General features: G+C 47.3%; 1 long non-coding RNA gene across 2 annotated transcripts; it reads right to left on the reverse strand.

The window, feature by feature from the left end:
* Positions 1-6,101: 6,101 nt before the first annotated feature.
* Positions 6,102-7,820, reverse strand: LOC112255904. Of its 2 annotated transcripts, none has more exons than XR_002954347.2 (3): positions 7,606-7,820; positions 7,397-7,399; positions 6,102-6,921 (listed from the first exon to the last, which is right to left on the reverse strand). It is a non-coding gene; the product is annotated as an uncharacterized LOC112255904 (long non-coding RNA). The 2 variants fall into 2 exon arrangements; XR_006083937.1 differs by having other exon boundaries at positions 6,102-6,473; positions 6,603-6,921; positions 7,397-7,806.
* Positions 7,821-8,371: the final 551 nt, after the last annotated feature.

Here is an 8,371-nt window from a genome sequence, read left to right on the forward strand (position 1 = left end):
AATAGCTGCACTGTTTGTATTCGGTCATGTTACCAGTCACCTTACCCTGATTAAAAGCAGTGGTTCGCGCTTTCAGTTTCATGCGAATGCTGCCATCAATCCATGGTTTCTGGTTAGGGAATGTTTTTATCGTTGCTATGGGAATGACATCTTCAACGCACATTCTAATGAACTCGCACACCGAATCAGCATATTCGTCAATGTTGTTATCTGACGCAATACGAAACATATCCCAGTCCACGTGATGGAAGCAGTCTTGGAGTGTGGAATCAGCTTGGTCGGACCAGCGTTGGACAGACCTCAGCGTGGGAGCTTCTTGTTTTAGTTTCTGTCTGTAGGCAGGGATCAGCAAAATGGAGTCGTGGTCAGCTTTTCCGAAAGGAGGGCGGGGCAGGGCCTTATATGCATCGCGGAAGTTAGAGTAACAATGATCCAAGGTTTTTTCAGCCCTAGTTGCGCAATCGATATGCTGATACATTTTAGGGAGTCTTGTTTTCAAATTAGCCTTGTTAAAATCCCCAGCTACAATGAATGCAGCCTCAGGATGTAGAGATTCCAGTTTGCAAAGAGTCAAATAAAGTTCGTTCAGAGCCATCGATGTGTCTGCTTGGGGGGGAATATATACGGCTGTGATTATAATCAAAGAGAATTCTCTTGGTAGATAATGCGGTCGACATTTGATTGTGAGGAATTCTAAATCAGGTGAACAGAAGGATTTGACTTCCTGTATATTTCTGTGATCACACCACGTCTCGTTAGCCATAAGGCATACGCCCCCGCCTCTCTTCTTACCAGAAAGTTGTTTGTTTCTGTTTGCGCGATGCGTGGAGAAACCCGCTGGCTGCACCGCCTCCGATAGCGTCTCTCCAGTGAGCCATGTTTCCGTGAAACAAAGAACGTTACAGTCTCTGATGTCCCTCTGGAATGCTACCCTTGCTCGGATTTCATCAACCTTGTTGTCAAGAGACTGGACATTGGCGAGAAGAATGCTAGGGAGTGGTGCACGATGTGCCCGTCTCCGGAGTCTGACCAGAAGACCGCCTCGTTTCCCTCTTTCACGGCGTCGTTTTTTTTTGGGGTCGCCGGCTGGGATCCATTCCGTTGTCCTGGTTGAAAGGCAGAACACAGGATCCGCTTTGTGAAAATCATATTCTTGGTCGTACTGATGGTGAGTCGACGCTGATCTTATATTCAGTAGTTCTTCTCGACTGTAGGTAATGAAACCTAAGATGACCTGGGGTACTAATGTAAGAAATAACACGTAAAAAAAAACAAAAAACTGCATAGTTTCCTAGGAACGCGAAGCAAGGCGGCCATCTCTGTCGGCGCCGGTTAGGTTTTTGGGTTAAGGTTAGGGTTAGAGTATGGGTTAGTGAAAGGTTTATGGTTAAGGTTAGGTTTTTGGGTTAAGGTTAGGGTAAGAGTATGGGTTAGTGAAAGGTTTAGGGTTAAGGTTAGGTTTTTGGGTTAAGGTTAGGGTAAGAGTATGGGTTAGTGAAAGGTTTAGGGTTAAGATTAGGTTTTTGGGTTAAGGTTAGGGTTAGTGAAAGGGGTTAAGGTTTTTGGGTTAGTTAGGGTATATGGGTTAGTGAAAGGTTTAGGGTTAAGATTAGGTTTTTGGGTTAAGGTTAGGGTTGGGGTAAGAGTATGGGTTAGTGAAAGGTTTAGGGTTAAGGTTAGGTTTTTAGGGTTAAGATTAGGTTTTGGGTTAAGGTTAGGGTAAGAGTATGGGTTAGTGAAAGGTTTAGGGTTAAGATTAGGTTTTTGGGTTAGGGTTAAGAGTATGGGTTAGTTTTAGGTTTTAGGTTTTGGGTTAAGGTTAGGGTTAGGGTAAGAGTATGGGTTAGTGAAAGGTTTAGGGTTAAGATTAGGTTTTTGGGTTAAGGTTAGGGTAAGAGTATGGGTTAGTGAAAGGTTTAGGGTTAAGATTAGGTTTTTGGGTTAAGGTTAGGGTTGGGGTAAGAGTATGGGTTAGTGAAAGGTTTAGGGTTAAGGTTAGGTTTTTGGGTTAAGGTTAGGGTTAGGTAAGAGTATGGGTTAGTGAAAGGTTTAGGGTTAAGATTAGGTTTTTGTGTTAAGGTTAGGGTTGGGGTAAGAGTATGGGTTAGTGTTAGGTTTAGGGTTAAGGTTAGGTTTTTAGGTTAGGGCAAGAGTATGGGTTAGTGTTAGGTTTAGGGAAATAGGATTTTGAATGTTACTTTGTGCGTGTGCCTGTACGCGTGCGTTTGTGTTTTACTGATGGAGCAATTCAAACAGTTCAAAAGTAGTTTTAAGTTAGGCCTTGGAAAGTGTTCTCCTTCCCCATGTTTATTGACATCTCTGTCTGTCCTCTTTCTCTGCTCTCTGTCTGGAGAGTGACACCGGACATCAGTGTGGATGCGTGTTGTAATATACAATGGCCACCAGATGGCGAATTCTCACCATTGACAAGTGCTTTCCAACCATTTCCCAGGAGAACTTCAATGCGTTCTAAACGGCACCCAATTCCCTATATAGTGCACTACTTTTGACCAGAGCTCTATGCGCCCTGCTCAAAAGTAGTGCACTATATAGGGGATTTTGTGTAATTTGGAAAGGATTGGCCTCCTAGAGAGCTAATGTGTGTGTTAGGATAGGGTTTGAGCAAAACCCTGCACACTACATATCAGCTGTCACAGTTAAGAGGTGAGTAGTGACAGGGACAGTGTATCTGCCAGGGGACAGGGAAAGTGTAACTTCCAGGGGACAGGGATGACAGTCCACATGGATGACAGGTTACAGGGACAATGTAACTGCCAGGGGATAGGGATGACAGGGGACAGTGTAACTGGCAGGGGACAGGGATGACAGGGACAGTGTAACTACCAGGGGACAGGGATGACAGGGGACAGGGACAGTGTAACTGCCAGGGGACAGGGATGACAGGGACAGTGTAACTGCCAGAGGACAGGGATGACAGGGGACAGTGTCGTCATGGTAACTGAAACCCTACAGGACCAGTAGCAGAGCCATGGTAAGTAGATCAACCAGATAGCACCTGGTTTCGGATGGGATGTTAAACAGGTGTCCTGGCTCTCTGTGGCCATTAAAAATCCCATGGCACTTATCATAAGAGTGGGGGTGTTAACTCCGATGTCATGTATAAATTCCCAACTTGGCCCCATTCCATCATGGCCACCTAATCATCCCTCTCATTCCTTATTGGCATAAATCACTCATCTTTCCAGCTGACGTGTGGTGAGTGTTCTAGCACACAACTGTTGCAGAGCATCACCCAGGTGGGTGGTGGATGAGGTGAGTTTACCTTCTTACTAACTGCTTTGAGTACCTCAGTTGGTAGAAAAGTGCTCTATAGATCCAGTGTATTATTATTAATGGTGAACGAGGCCTGTCTGTATGCATAAGGGAGGGAGACGGTCACTATGCACATGCTGAGTAACTTTGCTTGTTACCTGAAGACTTGTGTTAGTACTCAGAGCTAGGCGTTTAGCTAAGTCTCATGTAAAGACAGTCACACGTTAGTCATTTAGCAGATGCTCTTATCCAGAGTGATTTACAGTAATGAGTACATACATTTTCTTTCTCCCATACTGGCCCCCCATGGGAATTGAACTCACAACCCTGGTGTTAGAAACTCCATTCTCTACCAACTGAGCCAAGGATATAGCTCACCAGCTGAGGTTGTGACACCGGGAATTAAAGAGTGTAGCGAATTCGGGGGGCATTTTCTACCAAGAATGAACATACTCGCCGATGCCGACCCCGTATCGAACCCCCACACGGCTGCTGTATTCAGCCTTGAATGGTTTTGAATGTTTTCTGGTCCTTCCCGTGACAATCTGAGAGTAGAAAAGCATCATCCTGTGAATCTTTCACCATCCTCCTCCATAACGGTTTATGATGGAAACCTGTCTCTTTCTGTCAAACCCCTCGACCTCTTCAGGATTCACAGGGAGAAGGGGAGCCGAAATGTGTTAAACAACATTTAACTCCTGTGGTGTTTATGCTTTTCTCAAATGAGAGAAATGGCTTAATTTATAAATATAATATCAAGTTCACATCCAAAACCTAATGTTGCCGAAATGGTTTTCATTGTAAATCAAGGAAGTAATTGAAGACACAGAATTGGAGGAAGACGTGAGAATGACAAATATACTCTAATTGTTTTAAATCAGTGCACAAGGCACACAAGCAGGAACATTACATAGTTTATACAATGGAGCATTGAAAGACTGACATTAATAATTGATCGGAATGTAATTAGAGAATTCAGCGAAGGGCTTTTGTGCCCAGAGTGATGTAAGGGGACAATACTTTTGAAACCACAGAGGGACAAACAATTGAACACAAATAATTACAATTATATATAATTAACTGATAATGAAGAACGATTGATCCCTGGCTCCATCAGAATGCCCAGCCTGTAAGGAACAGAAGACAGAGCTGACTGAGGGTCAGCAGGGAACAGGTGTGGAGGTCATGAACAGAGGGTCAGCAGGGAACAGGTGTGGAGGTCATGAACAGAGGGTCAGCAGGGAACAGGTGTGGAGGTCATGAACAGAGGGTCAGCAGGGAACAGGTGTGGAGGTCATGAACAGAGGCCCAGCCGGGAACAGGTGTGGAGGTCATGAACAGAGGCACAGCCAGGCACAGGTGTGGAGGTCATGAACAGAGGCCCAGCCAGGCACAGGTGTGGAGGTCATGAACAGAGGCCCAGCCAGGCACAGGTGTGGAGGTCATGAACAGAGGCCCAGCCGGGAACAGGTGTGGAGGTCATGAACAGAGGCACAGCAGGGAACAGGTGTGGAGGTCATAAACAGAGGATCAGCCGGGAACAGGTGTGGAGGTCATAAACAGAGGCCCAGCCGGGCACAGGTGTGGAGGTCATGAACAGAGGCCCAGCCGGGAACAGGTGTGGAGGTCATAAACAGAGGCCCAGCCAGGCACAGGTGTGGAGGTCATGAACAGAGGCCCAGCCGGGCACAGGTGTGGAGGTCATGAACAGAGGCCCAGCCGGGCACAGGTGTGGAGGTCATGAACAGAGGCACAGCCGGGCACAGGTGTGGAGGTCATGAACAGAGGCCCAGCCAGGCACAGGTGTGGAGGTCATGAACAGAGGCCCAGCCGGGCACAGGTGTGGAGGTCATGAACAGAGGCCCAGCCAGGCACAGGTGTGGAGGTCATGAACAGAGGCACAGCCGGGCACAGGTGTGGAGGTCATGAACAGAGGACCAGCCAAGCACAGGTGTGGAGGTCATGAACAGAGGACCAGCTGGTGGTGGAGTAGTCCGTACAGGAGTGGAGTACAGAGGCCCAGGTGGTGGAGTAGTCCGTATAGGAGTGGAGTAGTCCGTATAGGAGTGGAGTACAGAGGCCCAGGTGGTGGAGTAGCCCGTACAGGAGTGGAGGACAGAGGCCCAGGTGGTGGAGTAGCCCGTACAGCAGTGGAGGACAGAGGCCCAGGTGGTGGAGTAGCCCGTACAGGAGTGGAGGACAGGGGACTGACTGATGCAGCTGTGGACTGGATGCTGGTAGAGGGGTGGGAGTAGCCCGTACAGGAGTGGAGGACAGGGGACTGACTGATGCAGCTGTGGACTGGATGCTGGTAGAGGGGGTGGGAGTAGCCCATACAGGAGTGGAGGACAGAGGCCCAGGTGGTGGAGTAGTCCGTACAGGAGTGGAGTACAGAGGCCCAGGTGGTGGAGTAGCCCGTACAGGAGTGGAGTACAGAGAACCAGGTGGTGGAGTAGCCCGTACAGGAGTGGAGTACAGAGGCCCAGGTGGTGGAGTAGCCCGTACAGGAGTGGAGTACAGAGGCCCAGGTGGTGGAGTAGCCCGTACAGGAGTGGAGTACAGAGAACCAGGTGGTGGAGTAGCCCGTACAGGAGTGGAGGACAGAGAACCAGGTGGAGGAGTAGCCCGTACAGGAGTGGAGGACAGAGGCCCAGGTGGTGGAGTAGCCCGTACAGGAGTGGAGGACAGAGGCCCAGGTGGTGGAGTAGCCCGTACAGGAGTGGAGGACAGAGGCCCAGGTGGTGGAGTAGCCCGTACATGAGTGGAGGACAGAGGCCCAGGTGGTGGAGTAGCCCGTACAGCAGTGGAGGACAGAGGCCCAGGTGGAGGACAGAGGCCCAGGTGGTGGAGTAGCCCGTACAGGAGTGGAGGACAGGGGACTGACTGATGCAGCTGTGGACTGGATGCTGGTAGAGGGGGTGGGAGTAGCCCGTACAGGAGTGGAGGACAGGGGACTGACTGATGCAGCTGTGGACTGGATGCTGGTAGAGGGGGTGACAGTAGGGCGAAAGGTGCCAACAAGAGGCAGGGCTGTCTCCACCACTGGAACTGTCAGGTCCTGAACTTCCACAAGCGCCACAAAGCCCTCATCATCCTCCTCTTGGACATCAGGATCACCTGTCTCCAGTTCCTCAATAGCAGCCTTGTGATCCTGCAGCACCAAACCCAGTCTGATCGAAGAGGTACCCCAAACCCATCAGCTCACATAAAGAAGAAGAAAAGAAACTGACAAAAATATATGACAATACACAGGACTGAGAATGGAATAATTCTATAATAACATTTCACAAAGAGAAATGTGTTGCTGTTGTAAATGATATTACCATTACCAGTGTATTTAGTGTGGAACAGTGTAAGGAACTATATGTTCCAACTGAAGACCTTCCTACTGCAGAATGTGGGCAGAATGCAGCTCAACCTGCCAGTTTCCTGGGCATCGAGAGCAGCAGAGGACAGGCAAAGTACCTCTCCATCTCTACTGGGCTGCAGATGGTGGTGGAGGGTTGGTCACACCACATTTTGTCAACCCTGGAAAAGACCATCACTGGAATCCCATTCCCCGACCACCTGAACAATGCCTTGGACATCCACTTATGATCCAAACAGGCTACATGCATTGCTATCCCTTGGGAAGGCATACTTCTCTCCCTGAAATTAAAAGACAACATCCCCACACAATAAATAATGTATTAATGTTATCATTATCATGTCGTCTTTTTATCATTCCCCAAAGATCAGGTCATCATATCACGAGACATACTGTGTAGGTCTAGTACATCACTATACATACTTCAAATACAGGCTGGAAGGGCTGAAAAGTAGAACTATTAATTTAATTAGATCAATAAACACCATCAAAATACGATCCTTTGTTTTACTTATCTATTATCTCCATAAACTAAACATCATCATTAATGAACATAACTCCAAATTAGTATGAAAATAGTGGGGTTGACAGACTATTTTGATGGTCAGGGTAATCGGACGTTAAACTAGCTAACGTTACTTCGATACTGCAGTTTACTAGCGCGTTAGACAGTGTTACTGTAGCTAACGTTACACTCTAAATATTGTTTACCGAACCGTGCTAACATATTACGGTAGCCTAATACACTGATCTTACCAGCTAGATATTCCGATCGATGATGATGATCAATGAAAACAGCAGACAACAAAAAAAATTGTAGCTAACGTTACTTCAGAAAATAAAGATAATTTGCGAACAAATTACCCGAGGAAATATATTTTTCCATTGTTCTCTTCTAGCGTTTAAAGGTCCCGCTACAGCTCATGTTACTTCAGAAAATAAATTAAACTCGCGAACAAAATTACCTGAAAGGAAATACACTTTTCCATGGGCCTCTTGACTAGAGTTTAAAGGTCCCGCCATAGTTCTATCCTCATTGGTCAATTACTGGTTGCACTGGTGTCTCGGATTGGTTGGCGAGTACAATTCTTGGTTACGTCTTGGTTGCAGACGGCGATATGATTGGTTGTCGCAACCAGAAACATCCTCGACCCGCTGTTGTCACACGGGACCAGCCAAAATAAACAACTTGTCACAGAGGGCAGCACTGCAGAGAGAGAGATAGGAGAGAGATGTACATATATATATACATATCTCTCTCCTATCTCTCTCCTATCTCTCTCTTCTATCTCTCTCTCTGCAGTGCTGCCCTCTGTGACAAGTTGTTTATTTTGGCTGGTATATATATGACATTTGTAATGTCTTTATTGTTTTGAAACTTCTGTATGTGTAATGTTTACTGTTAATTTTTATTGTTTATTCCACTTTTGTATATTATCTACCTCACTTGCTTTGGCAATGTTAACACATGTTTCCCATGCCAATAAAGCCCCTTGAATTGAATTGAGATAGGAGAGAGAGAAGAGAGCGAGAGCGAGCTAAAGAGGTGCAGTGCTAGCTGTGCCACTAGAGATTCTTGATTCGATGCGGCGCACAATTGGCCCAGCGTCGTCCGGGTTAGGGGAGGGTTTGGCCGGCAGGGATGTCCTTTCCCCATTGTGCACCAGCTTCTGTGGCGGGCCGGGCGCAGTGTTATCTCCGACACATTGGTGCTTCCGGTTTGTTGGGTTG

This window comes from Oncorhynchus tshawytscha, linkage group LG08, assembly GCF_018296145.1.
Source record: "Oncorhynchus tshawytscha isolate Ot180627B linkage group LG08, Otsh_v2.0, whole genome shotgun sequence".
Lineage (NCBI taxonomy): Eukaryota > Metazoa > Chordata > Actinopteri > Salmoniformes > Salmonidae > Oncorhynchus > Oncorhynchus tshawytscha.